The sequence below is a fragment of the Gopherus evgoodei genome, chromosome 6, assembly GCF_007399415.2.
Source record: "Gopherus evgoodei ecotype Sinaloan lineage chromosome 6, rGopEvg1_v1.p, whole genome shotgun sequence".
Taxonomy (NCBI): Eukaryota; Metazoa; Chordata; order Testudines; family Testudinidae; genus Gopherus; species Gopherus evgoodei.
In genome coordinates this window covers 98,861,298-98,877,016 of record NC_044327.1, presented here as the reverse complement: position 1 = coordinate 98,877,016, position 15,719 = coordinate 98,861,298, and the positions used below count along the sequence as shown (strand labels likewise).

Sequence of the window (15,719 nt, the reverse complement as noted above, 5' to 3'; positions counted from 1 at the left end):
CTCACCTAACATTTCTAACCTAACATTCATATTTAATTCAATAGATTTTTGTCCATAAAACAACACGGTGCATGCTCACAAATTCCTTCGACAGATGCAGACATACTAGAGTCAAGCTCATTAAAATTTATATACACAAGAAACGCAAACTCCATACAAGAGTTTGTGAAGAGATTTTTGTTTGATCCATCAGCCATTTTACATCCATGATTCCCTACGGATTCTTCTCCTTTGTGCAGTTCAGTAGCGTGTCATCCAATAAATGGAGGCTATATAAAACCAGCCTTACTCAAAAACAAGGAAAATAGTAAATACACAGTGCAACCAAGTCCACGCACCATTAGGTGTCCCCTCATGGTGTTGCAGCTCTCTCACAGGACTACTGCTCGCAGTGCATCATTCCAGCACTGTGGAGATTCCTCTGTGAGTAACTCATCCATTAACTCAGCCCTCCAATCTGGTCACCATCTTTAGTCCACCCCTTCCAGGTCCTGGTTATCCAAACCTAATATCCCCAAACTGTCTTAATACAAAATAAGTCCTTCTTCAGGATTCTTCCTCAGTCAGTCCTTGGTTCAGCCTTCTGCCCCCTTGCTGGGTTCAACAACCAGTGTGCAGAACTCATATCGCCCCCTCCTGGGGGCTGGTAGGGGAACCCAGTGTCACCTTCTACTCTGATTTCTGGCCCAGAGCCTTGTACTGAACAGTTAGGTCAGTTCCTCTGTTTGTACTGCAGTTTTCCCTAGGCCACTTCCTACCTCACTTCTTTACTTTGCCTCTGAGTCTCCCAGTCTCTTCCCTGTTTGATCTGGACAGCTTTCCTTTCCACTCTGAGCTTCTGTTCTTGCTCTGACTCTCCTTCTGAGGGCAGGTGTATACTAGAAAATTAGATCAAACCAGCTACATTGCTCAGGGGTATGAAAAATCCACAGCCCTGAGTAACATAGTTAAACTGACCTACGTCCCCACAAAAGCAGCTCTAGGTCGCTGAAAGAATTCTTACATCAACCTAGCTACTGCCTCTCAGGGAGATGGATTATCTACACCAATGTAAGGAGTTCTCCTGTTGGCAGGGTAGTGTCCACACTGAAGCGCTACAGGTACATCTGTTGAGCATTTGCAAGGACCATGGCCATCACAAACACCTCCACCTTGCCTGCCTCATGGGCATTTGTGCCACAGGACACCCTCTCCATTCTTTCTATCTTCTTGGGGCCCCCAACACTCCTTTTGCCACCCACGGTGTCCTAAGCAGTCAGCATCTTTTTATATGACCTGCTTTTCTGCATCAAAAACAAATCACTCTCTTCCTTGTCTTGATAGCAGGCCACACCTATATGGTTTCCTCATCCTCCACTCTCCTGGGCTAACTTTCTCCACAGCTCCTTGCCTCTGTTTTCTCCTATCTTCAGAGCCCTTTAAGAATTCACAGTTCAAGGGCAATTCAAACAATCCCCACAAGGAATCCCATTTATTTAGTCCACTGGGTACATATACTGACCCTCCAGGTTCCCATCCCAGATCAGTTTCTCTTTTCCTAGTAATCCAAAATAACAAAGTCTCTCAAAACAGAACACAAACACTCACTATCTTCACCCCAGGTTCAGCTGGGCACGAGAGTTCCCTCTCTTCTCTTAGGGTCTGTTTGCTTCCCAGTACCTCCTATCTGGAGTTTATCCTTCTCCCCGGGCCTTTCAAAATAGGCCCTTGCAGTCTCTTCCATGTTTTGATCAGGATCTCTTCCAGGCCTCCCTGCCTGGAAAGCCTTCCTCACGCTCCGTTTGGTAAGGGTCTGTCTCTTGCTTCCATGCTTGGAGAGCGATCCTCCCTGCTCTGAGCTTCCTTTCCTGCTCTTACTCTCTTTTGACTCAGAGCCCTGTGGGAGCCCTTTTGCTCCCCACAGTCTCTTCCCCCAGCAGGGCTCTATCAGCACTTACACCTGGCTCCTTTTATAGAGGAATCACCCGATTCCTCCAAGTAGGGCTCGTTCTGTAATCAAGGTTGGCTTAGCCCCAGGTTCTCCAGCCCAAGGACAAAGGGCCCTATTACACAAAAGTAATAACATTTAAATAAATGCATGTTAAATAAATAACAGAAAGCCAAAAAGAGGGTTCTTTATACCATAAACAGCTGCTGACACCACTTAGAAAGATTTGAAAACAGTTTATTTAAATCTGTGCGCATGTGAGAGACAGAGTGAGATTCTTTCAGTATTGTCAAGCACAAAGGTTCAGAAATCATGAGACAGGCTCCCAAAATCATGAAGTTGTCTTAAAAATAGTAAGATTAAAAAAAAATAACTTTTGTGTTCTGTTTGTCATCTGATTTTTTAATCTTTCAACCTCACATTTTCAAACTTTTTTGGGGGGTACCTATGAGGGCTAGAAACTTACTTTACATGAGACTCTGTTTTCTTTTTCTCTTTAAACAATTAACTTCAGGACTTGGACTATAAGAAAAATGCAAATATTGCAAGATTTAGCAACACTGTGTGCTTCCCCACTTTCATCCTTCACTACTAAGAACACTTGCTTGTTTATGGAAGTATATATGTTTCTTAAGATTTCCAGTCACTTCTATAACTTATTCTTCAACAGAACTAAACTCATTCCGAGGTCAGAATCTTTACCACACCAAATGGTGCTGATTTCACACACCAATCAAAATGATGTTGTTAAACAGCAATTAGGACAGTAATATACTTTTAAATCCGCAGGACTAAATAGCTTTCACTGAAGAGTGTTAAAATAATTGGCTGAAGAGCTCTTTGAACAGTTACTGTCAATATTTAACAAATTTTGAAATACCAGGAAAATTCCAAAGGATGGGAGGAGGGGAATGTTGTGCCAATATTTACAAAGGACTAATAGGATGTCCCAGGAACTGATAGGCTGGTTAGTCTGCCATCAGTCCTGGGCAAAATGATGGAAAGGTTGATATAAGATGCAGTCAGTAAAGAATCTAGAGATAGTAGCATAATTAATGCCAGTCGACATGGTTTTATGGTTGAAGGTCTTGTCAAACAAACTTGATAATGTTTTTTAATAAGATCACAAGTTTGTTTGATAAATATAACTCTGTTGACATAATATACTTAGACTTTTGTAAGGCATTTGACTTAGGAGTATTTTGTTACCACAATGAGACTATGCGAAATCAGTGTAGGTTATATTACACAGATTAAAAAATGGTTATCTAAAAATTAATTATAAACGAGGGATCAATCATCATCCAACAGAAGGGTTTCTATGGGATCCTACATGAATCTGTCCCTGGCCCAATGCTATTCAATATCTTTATCACTGATCTGGAAGAAATTATAAAATAATTGATGGTAACATTTACAGATTTCACAGAAATTGGTTGAATGGTAAATAATAATGAGGGCAGCAGTAGTAGTAATAAAGTTGATATTTTTAGTTAAAAACATTTTTCTTACAATAGTGATATTGTGCAATATAGAGAAACTGTTAAACGCTTACTGTTTCCAGTCCATTTTTACATTAATGAAAAATATATATATCGGCTTACAAGGCAGGTGTGGGGGGTGGGACTTGGACCCATTTTGGGCATCACCAAAAATTATAAAAACCTGGCATCCATGGGCTCATTTGAACATGAGTTTTAACACAACTAAATGCCAGGTTCTACGTCTAGGAACAGAGAATGTAGGTCACACTTATAAGATGGGGGACTGCATCCTAGAAAGCAGTGACTCTGAAAAGGAGTCAGGAGTCATGGTAAATAATTAATTGAACCGGAGCTCTCAGTGCAATGTTTTAGCTAGGAGAGAAAATAGATATATATAAACTGGGAAATATCAAGTAGGAATAGGAGGTAGAATTGCCTCTACATACAGCATTAGTGATATCATTACTAGTGTAGACAACTAGAGGCTTGGGGAGCTTTAGCCTCCCCCCAAACTGTAGGGATTGCATTAATAAAGGAAACATTGAGTTTGGAACATAAGTTAATTTATCCCACTTTACTGAGAGTGGACAAATTTAATCATGATACAAAACTACTCATTAATGCGATATTCAACAACTTTTTTTGTCTATAGGCCTCCCACAAAATAAAAAAGTTGTCTACATCCCTGTACTGTATCCAGTTCTAGTATCCACACTTAAAAGAAACCATATTGACAAATTGGAAAGCATTCAGAAAAATAGCTCCAAGAATGATTCTAGGTCTGGAACATATGCCTTATAGGGAAAGACAAAACAGCTCAATTTATTTAGTTTATCCAAGAGAAGGTTAAAAGCTGACTTAATCACGGTATACAAGTATCTACACACAGGGAAGAAATGTCTGACAGTAGATGGCTCTTTAATCTAGTACAAAAAGCCATAAATAGATACAGTCGTTGGAAGCTGAAGTTGGACAAATTCAGATTAGAAATAAGGCACACATTTTTAATGGGGAAGGTAATTAACCGCTGGAACAAATTACGTTGGGATGTCATGAATTTTCCATAACCTTTAAATCAAGACAGGATATCTTCTTAAAAGACATGTTATATCTTAACCAGAAGTTATGTGCTTAACCCAGAAATTAATGGGTGAGATTATTTGGTCTGTGTTATGCAGAAGGTCAAACTAAATGATCATAATGGCTCATTCTGGCCTTAAAATACATGGATCTATGTCAGGCTGGAAATAAACTGCTGATATATTTTTTATGAACTAAAGAGTTTTCATGCAAAATGCCTCATAAGTAATATAAAAGCAAGATGAAAGAAAAAAAATATATATAAGCAGAATTCAATTTAAATATGTTTTTATGATATCCTCCATGAATCGATTAGGACTTTAAAGTATTATAAAAAAGGTGGTCTCCTACAAATGTGGTATTTTATGCTCAGTCATTTACGTTATGGTATCAATGGAGGATACATACCCTCATTCAGCTTTTCACACAGAACAATAAAGAAGTTATTAACTTCTATCTGACAACATAAGAGATAAGAACAATTTTCAAACTGGAAAATACGCAATGATATAAACATGAAGTTAGAAATTATTAGTGTATTTGCAAACAAACTTGTACACTACATTGACATATACTGATATCAAGCACATGAGCTGCCAATACATTGAAAGGAATGAGCTGTTAGTAAGACAAATTATATCAAAGCCATTCTCCCCTGATGTGCACATACTGTATTTGTAAATAGTTTTCTCTTATGTTAGTTATTTAGTCATTTATAAGCTAATATAATTCACTTTAAAGTGACATTTGTACAAGAAACTACTCCTATCAGGCAACCTCCCTAAAATACTGCTCCAAAGTATCCCCAATGTACTAAATAAATTTCTGATCCTAATGGACATTTTTTGTTGATGCCTTGCATAGTACTTTAAAGACCAGCTTCACTATACTTTTATAACACACTATTATTTTTTAGCATTCTAAGGTGTGCTAGGTGCTTCTAAGAGTATGTCTGCACTGTAATCAGAAGTGTGATTGTAGCATGTGTAGACATACAAGAGCTAGCTTTAGTGCAAGTACCAACTGTAGTGAAGCCATGGACTTCAGTGCGGGCTAGCCACCTGAGTAAATAATCAGGGTCCCAGGAAGGCTTGCACAGCGTGCAGTGAATCCCATGCTACCACAACTTCATTGCTATTGGTACTTACACTAGCTATATTTAAGTCAGTCTGAGTATGTCTACATATGCTGCAATTACACCTCCGATTGCAGAGACATATGCTAGGAAGACACTGAAAGACATGGTCCCTACCCAAAGAACTTACAATCTAAATTTACAATGAACGAGAAAGAATTTGCATACTTCAAAGTACACAGTGCCATTGTAGAGAGACCTGGAGAACTGAAAAGAAGAACCCAGTGTGCATGGATGGCAGTGAAAAAGGTGACAGGAATACTGAGGCATCAGCAATTAAGTAACAAACCCAAAGGAAAAGTGTATGCTGCATGTGTTTGTCACTGCCCATTCTATGATCTGGAAATGGTGGTGCTTATGGAGATAGAAGAAAAGAAGATACACATACATATATCATACAAAAACATCTGGATGACCTTGTAAACTGGAGTAATAGAAATGGGATGAAACTTAATAGTGCAAAGTATTTAATATTTAAATTTAATAGTGCAAAGTTGTGGGCACCACCAATCCTGTATAAAAGTTAACATGAATTGAGAAGTGAAGTGACAATAAATGAAGATGATAAACAGTAGGGAGTGGATGGGGGGGTTAGGAAGGATGGAAGTAGCAGTAATACAATTATGTAGTTATTCAGGCTTGGTCTACACTACAGATAGAACTATATAATTATGTCACTCGGGGTGTGGAAGATCATAGTTACACTGACCTATCCCCCTGCCCTGTGCAGACAGCGCTATTTGACAGAAGGGCTTCTTCCATCAACACAGCTTCTACCTCTCGGGAAGGTGGAGTACCTACACTGATGGGAGAAGTTTTCCTGTTGGCATAGGTGGCATCTTCACCAAACACTACAGTGGCACAGCTGCACTGCTGCAGCGCTGAATGTGTAGACAAGCCCTCAATTGAAGGCATTTGAACATCTTTGGTGGTTTTTAAGTGTAGAAAAATGAAACAGATCAAGTTAAAAATTGTGAAAATAATTATCTCATTGCAGGTATCATAGAAGTAAGTTTTCACAAAAGACTTAAATGAGACGAGAGGAGAGCATCAGACATCTATCAAGCAGAATATTCCAAAGGTCTTTACAGAAAGAAGATGAACAGTAAGATTTAATTGCAAGTGGTAACAGCTCAATGGGAGGAAGTAGTAAAAGTTTTGGCTAGGAGGGGCAGTATGATTAACCCATAATTGTGGAAAGTGCTCAGAGCTGAGGCAATGACTGCTGGAGTAGAATAAGCAGGAAAATGAGTAAGTAGATCTGAAGTCAGGGAAATAAGGTGACGAAGAAATACTTGGAAGTCTCAAATGGCAATGCAGGAATGCCTCGGTGATGCCGTATGCTTAGCAATAGTTAAGCAGCAACGAAGAGTCCTGTGGCATTTTATAGTCTATACGGTGCCACAGGACCCTTTGTTGCTTTTTACAGATCCAGATTAACACAGCTACCCCTCTAATAGTTAAGAAGTCTTTGTAGTGCTATAGTTTGGCACATTCCTTGGAAAAGTTTCTTATAAGTACTTTTTTGGAATTGAATTTACAAAAGATCTTACAAAAGCAAAAACATTTCAAATATTGTTATTACAACATATAAGCAGATAGTGAGAGATGAAGACATTCATCTTTATGACATCACCAGTCACAACACACAAAAGTGTGCAGGAATCCAACTGTAAATTGTGCTGTATGTTCCAGCTTAAAAACACCCCAATGCACGCCATTACACACGTAAGTTTGAACTATAAGGCTATAGAACCACTAAGAAGTTCTGATGGAATCAGAGTAACCACGAGAGCAGAGGATGAGTAGTTTGTTATGTCATCAAAACTCTGAGATGTTTGTATAGGGACATTCATAGTTTTCCTGTGTAGCTTGTGTATTACAAAAACTCTCGGAACAAAACCTTTGTTGCCTCCTCAACAGTGGCTGAGTTATGTTTATGATAATGGAGGTTTTTCTTGTACCTTAGCTAAGTTTTACTGCTTTAAAAAGTTGGTGATTTTTAAAAGTTTAGCCTTAACTTGTATTTTTCCTGGGTTTCTAATGTTTGAGTATTTTGAACAACATTGTTCTCTTCTTTTCCCCCTTTAAATTATTGATACTTTCTCAACAAACTTCAGCCTATACAAACTTTTTTTCTGACATTTTTCTAATTTTTAAAGTTCTGAAGGAAACATCCTCATACTTCTAAATAGGAATCTATTTATCCTCCACCATTATATTACATTATATCGTGAGTGTGCTATTTAGTATATGTTGGCTTTATATTTAGAAGAACTATACCAGTTTCCTCAAAACTATCGCTGAGGTCTTAACAAAACTTCAGTCCAGCTGGTCCAGTGACAGGTGTGACGGGAGGGATAATTCTGTATATCTGTGCATGGAGTGGCTGTGAGGATAAATTTGTGTGTGAAGTCCAGCTTGTGTTTGTAGGGAAAAATTGGAAGTAGTCTGTTGTGGGCTGTGGGAGAATTGTGGTTTCGTGTTTGCACTTGCTGGGGAAAGAAGGTTCTGTGTGTTTGAATAGGTTGAAGTGAAGTGCTTAGGAGGATTGCGTTTCTATGTATGCTGGAGAAATAGCTGTACCAGAATACTGAAACAGCTTCTGAGATGTATTAGAACCTTGGCCCAATTATCGCTGTCATGAAGAATTTCCTGAATGTTGTCAGATCATGAAGAAGTTCCAAAATCTGATCAAATGACTAGTGATTAACTTGAAAACTAACATTTAACATCTAGCCCTATTTGCTAGATCTCATGAAGTATTCATAGATTCCAAGGCCAGAAGGGACCATTGGGATCATCCAGTCTGACCTCCTGTATAACACAGGCCATAGAACTTCCCCAAAACAATTCCTAGAGCAGATATTTTAGAAAAAACATCCCATCTTGAAATGATCCATGATGGAGAATTAATCACAACTCTTGGTAAATTGTTCCAGTGGTTGCCTACACTCACCATTCAAAATTTAGATCTTATTTCCAGTCTGAATTTGTCTAGCTTCAGCTTCCAGCCATTGGATCACATTAAGAGCTTATTATTAAATGTTTGTTCCCCGTGTAGTTATTTATAGACTGTAATCAAGTTACCCCTTAACTTTCTCTAAATAAAACAAAGTTGAAGATTTTAGACCAACTGGTTTTTAGATAGGATTTGACTAGAAGCTAGAAAAAAATTCATGTATTTTAAATCACTTGTATTTCATCGTTTCCATCTCAATGTTAATTGATTCATGTTCAATTTATTTTTTAAAGTCTTCCCTGGCCTAACCCAGTACATACAAACTTTCAAGCCCAGTGGGCATTTGAGGGATTTAGAATATAGGGTGGAGAAAAGGGAGACTAGAGTGTAAAAATGGGCCTCACAACAGAAATCAGTGCAATTTCATAACTATGGAGAGACTGTTATCTCTCCACATCTCCTCATAAAGAAATAGGATTTAAAAAAAATCCAACCACTACCACCACCCCACCACGTCTTTACAATATATTCTAATACTAAATGGGCCTTTCTGAATGATTGGTATGTTTTGAGTAGAAGCTATATTACAACACAAAGCTTTACAGTTTGATTTCAATAACAGCTTTTTGTTGGGTGCTAGTTTAGCTACAGTTGAAGTAACTCAAGCAATCAAACTTCATAGATTTATCAACAGTTTATCTGCACTCTTAAATCTTTCCAGTTTAAATACTGCTAGTCTGTTAGCGTTGTCTTGAGCATTCTCACACTGTCAGCAAGTAATAATTCATGGCCTGCTCCTGTTTTTATTTATGTGCGTATTCCTACCAACTTCAACTATTCAAGCAAAAAAGTCTGCAGACTCAGGCCCACAGCCACAAAATACCATACAATATATTATTTTTTTATGGATAGATGATTTCTGTCTCTACTGTTGTCAATTTGGCACCTTTTAGGGGGGAGGGATAGCTCAGTGGTTTGAGCATTGGCCTGCTAAACCCAGGGTTATGAGTTCAGTCCTTGAGTGGGCTACTTAGGGATCTGGGAGAAAATCAGTACTTGGTCTTGCTAGTGAAGGCAGGGGGATGGACTCAATGACCTTTCAGGGTCCCTTCCAGCTCTATGAGATAGGTATATTTCCATATATTATGAAATACATTTAATTAAAAGCCACAAAACAGATATTTTACTTAACTAAGCTGACTCATATTGTTACAAGTCCCAAAACACAGCAGAAATTAAGTGGGAAGAACAAACTTCCAATGTAGGTTTGCAAGGAATATGTAGGATAGCATGGGATAGTTGATTTTCTCACTTTGTTAGACTTCCATAACGTTTGAGAAAAATATAAAATGTGTATGTTATTAGATACAAAACATGACTCTTACAGGAAATGGCACAAAATAAAACATTGATGGCATCTTCTCAGGAATTAAATAAACCTCAGTCCACTGTTAAATATGCTAATAGCTTTTTCAACAGCAAGAAATCATACTAATATTACAGCAAAACTGTTAAATAATCTTTATTCTCAAAATAATCAGTTGCTGCTTTGTGCATACCATCATATAGGGATCATCTCAGTAAAGAATTTCTAGCTTCTAAGAGGACAATACACAGTATATTATCTGTAACCTGAGACTACAGAATCTACTTGCATGCTTGTGACGGACCACAGCAGTTGGAAGTATACATAAGACCTGATTTTTTTTCTCATTTACATTAATTTTACACTGGTCCAATACCCTGGACTTCAGTGAAGTTACTCCTGATTCACACCAGTATGAGTGGAGAATCAACCCCATTGATGTCAATGGAATTAATCCCAATTTATTCCAGTGTGGCAGGAGAATCAACTCTTTTGTCCTTTCTGAAGACTTCTGTTTATAAGTCCCTGAAGAGGGGGTAATTTTCACTTTACTCCTTCCAAACCAAACATGCATGCTGACTCTGCAATGATCTAACTGCCAGAGGGCAAAATAGCTTCCTTTAAGTGACTAGAGAGGCTATTTTAACTTGCTCTCTATCCCCTCTATTTCAAAAGGTACCATCATCCTTCCTCTTTCACATCAGTTGCTCAATTTTCAAAGAAAAAAGAGACTACCTTGTGATAGCATCTGAGGGGTGAATTGCAGCAAAATCACTCCACAAAAGCGAACAGTTTTCCATCGGAAATGCTGATTTGACTAAATTGAAATGTTCTATGGGAACATGTAGCTTTTGTCAAAACGTCCAATAGAGACCATTCAGACAGACAGGCTGGTCAGCTCCTGACTTGTTTCCAGGAGCTGGTCAGTTTGCAGTTCAGTGGTCTGCCTCCTTGGGCTCTCAGGCTACTTGACTGTTCAACTAGTGGGTGGCGGGGCTTTTGGGCTAGCCAGCTTGTGGACTACATGGCTCCTTGGCTCTGCTCTCTGGTGAGCTGGCTCCCAGTTCTCCATTTCCAAACTAAATAAATCTGGAAATGCAAAATTTTCAGCAGAATGGAAACTCTGGTCCCCACATAGCGATCTCTGCTTACCAATAATAAGTAACTAAAAGTCATTCTGATTGCATAGCTGCACTCTTAAGTACAACAATTTACCTCACAGTGAATTGCTTTTTTATTCTGGTATTTCTCCTCATTAATATAAATGTCATGCCAATGTTATTTAATTCAAAAGCCGATATCATGCAGCAGTTGCAGGCTCTTCTGCTGAAACACCAGTATCCTTTGTGAAGTTAGGAATGAGAGGCAGCCTTAAGTGATGTCAAATTATTTTATTACTGCAAAATAAACAATTAATTCTTCGCATTTTTTCTCATGAAAAGCAAGGATCTGTTTCCATTATAGAATAACAGAATCATTCAAATGTAGGCCTGGAAGAAACCTCAAGAAGTCATCAAGTCCAGCCCCCTGAGCAGAGGCAGGACCAAGCAGAGGCAGGACCTAGACCATCCCTGACAGTTGTTTGTCCAACCTGTCCTTAGGAACTTCCAATGATGGGGATTCCACAACTTCCCTTGGAAGCCTGTTCCAGAGCTTAATTACTCTTACAGTTAGAAAGTTTTTCCTAATGTCTGATCTGAATCTCCGTTGCTGCAGATTAAGCCCATTACTTCTTGTCTTCCCTTCAGAGGACATGTATCACTATCCTCGTTATAAGAGCTCTCAATATATCCGAAGACTGTTATCCAGTCCTCCTTCAGTCTTCTTTTCCCAAAACTAAACATGCCCAGGTTTTTTTGTTTGTTTGTTTTTCCCCACAAGCCAGGTTTTCCAAACCTCTTATCATTTTTGCTGCTCTCCTCTGGACTCTCTAATGTGTACAAATCTTTATCCTAAAGTGTGGAGCTCTGATTGGCACAGTACTCCAGCTGAGGTTCTGATGAGTACAGAGAGACAAATACCTCCTGTACACCCCCGAATATTAGCCTTTTTTTTTTTGAAACTGCAGCATGTTGTTGACTCATGTTCATATGTGATCCACTATAACTTCCAGATCCTTTTCAGCAGTAGTACAACATAGCCAGTTATTTCCCATTTTGTAGTTGTGCATTTGATTTTTCCTTCCAAAGTGTAGGTTTTTTGCATTTGTCTTTATTAGATTTCATCATTATGATTTTAGACCAGCTCTCCAATTTGGCATTTTGAATTCTAATCCTGTCCTCCAAAGTGCTTACAACTTCTCCCATGTTGGTGCAATCCATACATTTTATAATGAAACTTTCCATTCCATTATACATGTCATTAATGAAAATATTGAGCAGTACTGGACCCAGAACTGACCCCTGTAGGACACTACCGGATAGCAGATTGATAGCAAACCACTGATATATTAAATCCTTGAGTTTTTCAAGCAGTTGTGCACCCACCTTATAGTAATTTCACCTAGTCTGCATTTCCCTGCTTTGCTTATGAGACTACCACATGGAACTGTGGCAAAAGCCTTATTAAAATCAAGATATATCATATCTACTGCTTCCCCCCATCCACTAGGCCAGTATCCCTGTCAAAGAGGAAAACTAGGTGGGTTTGGCATGATTTCTTCTGGTCAAATCCATGCTGGCTATTTCTTATAATACTGTTATCCTCCAGGTGGTTACAAATCTTTCCAGGTATCAAGTTAGGCTGAATGGTTTACAATTCTCTGGGTCCTTTTTGTTCCTTTTTTTTGAAAGATAGGTACTATTTTGCCCTTCTCTAGTCTTCCGAAACCTCATCTGTCCTCCATGGGTTCTCAAAGATAATCGCTAGTGGTTCTGAGACTGGTTCAGATGGTTCCTTAAGTACCTTAGCATGGATTTCAGCTGCCCTTGCTGACTTGAATACATCAAATTTACCTTCTTTAACATGTTCCTTTTGTTTTTGCTTGTGTTCCTTCTCCTTTATTGTTAATATTAATTGTGTTGAGTATCTGGTCACCATTAACCTTTTTAGTGAAGACTGAAGCCTTCTTGATGTCATTAGACAGTTGCTCTCATTCCCCACTAAGTGGAGGACCTACATTTTCCTTCATCTTTCTCTTGCGGTTAACATATTGAAAGAATCTCTTCCCATTGCCTTTTATCCCCCTTTCTAAGTGTAACTCATTTTGTGCCTTAGCATTTCTGATGTTGTCCCTATATTCTTCTGTACTCCTCCTTAGCAATTCATCCATGTTTCCATTTTGTGTAGGATTCCTTTCTGATTTTCAGGTCATTAAAAAGCTCCTTTAGATTCCCAGGCTAGAAGGGACCATTGTGATCATCTAATTTGCCCCTCCTGTATATAATAGGCCATATAACTTTTTCTAAGTAATTCCTAGATCATCTCTTTTTTAAAAACATCCAATCTCGATTTAAAAATTGTCAGTGATGGAGAATCTACCATGGCCCTTGATAAATTATTTCAATGGCTAATTACTCTCAGTGTTAAAAATTTACACCTTATCTGCAGATTGAATTTGTCTAGATTCAACTTTCATCACCATGCTGGTTTGAAATGATGACACTGAATACAAATTTCAAAGGTGCTCAAGTGACTTATGCATCTAAGGTGCATAAGTGATTTAGGATTATAGTCATCTAGGCTCTTTGACAATTTATTCGCTGATCCCAACACTCCCAAAGCTCCCCAATGTTCTGTGTTGGAGCTGGAGCATTCCAGGAGTTTTTACTTGTGCAATTTTCCTGTCAATTCTTTCATAAGAGACAGGATTTGTCCCCTCACAGGGACAGGGCTTGGTTCAACTTTCAAACCACTAGAGGCCAGGGCACAAGCCCCACAGATCCAGACTTCCAAGGATTCCCATGCCAACCACTTCCTCTGCACAAAGGATGATTCTAAATTGCCAGGAAATGGATGGATCTCAGTGCACATTAATTCAACATTCACAATTAGCAGGAAATATATTCTGTCCCACCAGATCAGTACATTAGTTAATAAGTGCTACAGTGACAGAGGGCCACACAATGAGAAAAAAAGATAGATTAGATAGACGGATCATCAAGCTGTCATGTCAAAGACCTTATAGGGTGCGCACACATCAGCATGAAAGATATTTTAGTGAGAAAGAAGAGCAGTTTGAAGGGAAGAATGAGGGGGGATTTGATAGCTGCTTTCAACTACCTGAAAAGGGGTTCCAAAGAGGATGGATCTAGACTGTTCTCAGTGGTACCCGATGACAGAACAAGGAGTAATGGCTTCAAGTTGCAGTGCGGGAGGTTTAGGATGGATATTAGGAAAAACTTTTTCACTCAGAGTGGTGAAACACTGGAATGGGTTACCTAGGGAGGTGGTGGAATCTCCTTCCTTAGAGGTTTTTAAGGTCAGGCTTGACAAAGCCCTGGCTGGGATGATTTAGTTGGGAATTGGTCTTGCTTTGAGCAAGGGGTTGGACTAGATGACCTCCTGAGGTCCCTTCCAACCCTGATAGTCTATGATTCTATGAAATGATATTTCTGAATAACCTCTCCACTTCTAAGTAAAATATTTAGTGTAGTTGCATATTGTTTTCTTATATATAAACTAAGACATTCATATACAGTCTCACTGATTCAGAGGCTATATACTGAGATATATTATATTTTTTTAGCTCAGTTGAGGCCTCTAGGACATTATTCCTTCATCATTTTGCACAATTTTGTACAAAATATAGATCTATCTATAGATCACTGCAATTTTTATTTTTATTACACTTAAAACAAAAATAAAAAAAATAAATACCTGGGGCTACATCCTGCAGTCCCTATTCAGGCAAAATTATCCCTGACATCAGTGAGAGTTTTGTTTGAGAAAGCTCTGAGGATTGCATAATCTGGTCAATAGTTTGAGATTGTTAACACTATTCCATTTTATCTAGTTTTAATACAAGATAGCTAGAAAAAATTAGTTAGCACTTATTATCACTTTCACCTGTACTGTATGGATTGGAGTGATTCAGTCAAAAAGCTTGTAGACTTATGGCAAAAACAAAAAACTTTTATAAGCTAAAGATCAATTATGTTAACTTGACAGGTTTGACAACTAAATATATATCTAATTAGTATTACACATCTCAGTGAAAGCACTTAGGAAATAACACTGCTTAGTTCTAAACAATAATAAAAATATTGTAGAATTTTACTTTAATGGTCCTAAACACCACAGTTTACTATAGTGTCAGTGCAGGATTCTGAACCATTACTCTAAAATACTGTAGGTTTTTTATATCCATAATAAAGTATGATATAGGAAGGAGAGTTAGAAAAAAGTAGGGAATTCACTAACAAGCTAAATTTGTGTATTTGTATAGCTATTAGAAAATTTGCCCTTCCTGTGTTAATCAAGCTCCACAAAGTTCACTCAGTTTAGTAATGAGAATAATTAAACAACAGAGGATACAACCTTGACAATTACCAGATGATAAATTTAACAAGAAAACAAAACACACTGTATTGACTGCTAATGTAGTCAACTTTCACTTTTCTGAGTGGAGAAAAAATGCATAATCCATAATGCAGCGCAGAATCTCACTTTATGTCACTTTAGCTGCTATCTGTCTTTTCTGTGGACGGTCATCCATGAGCAATCAGTCTTTTAGTGCAACAAAAACCATGAACTGTGTATACATACCCAAAAATAGCCAGTGAAAACTACCATTTTAATTTTACCTATGAGAATACAAATCTGCA

General features: G+C 38.2%; 1 protein-coding gene across 5 annotated transcripts in view; it reads right to left on the bottom strand.

Annotated features, from left to right (window-relative positions):
* PDE4D (phosphodiesterase 4D) overlaps positions 1-15,719 on the bottom strand; it is a 960,682-nt gene that overhangs the window by 243,877 nt on the left and 701,086 nt on the right. The gene's annotated exons all lie outside the window — the stretch shown is intronic.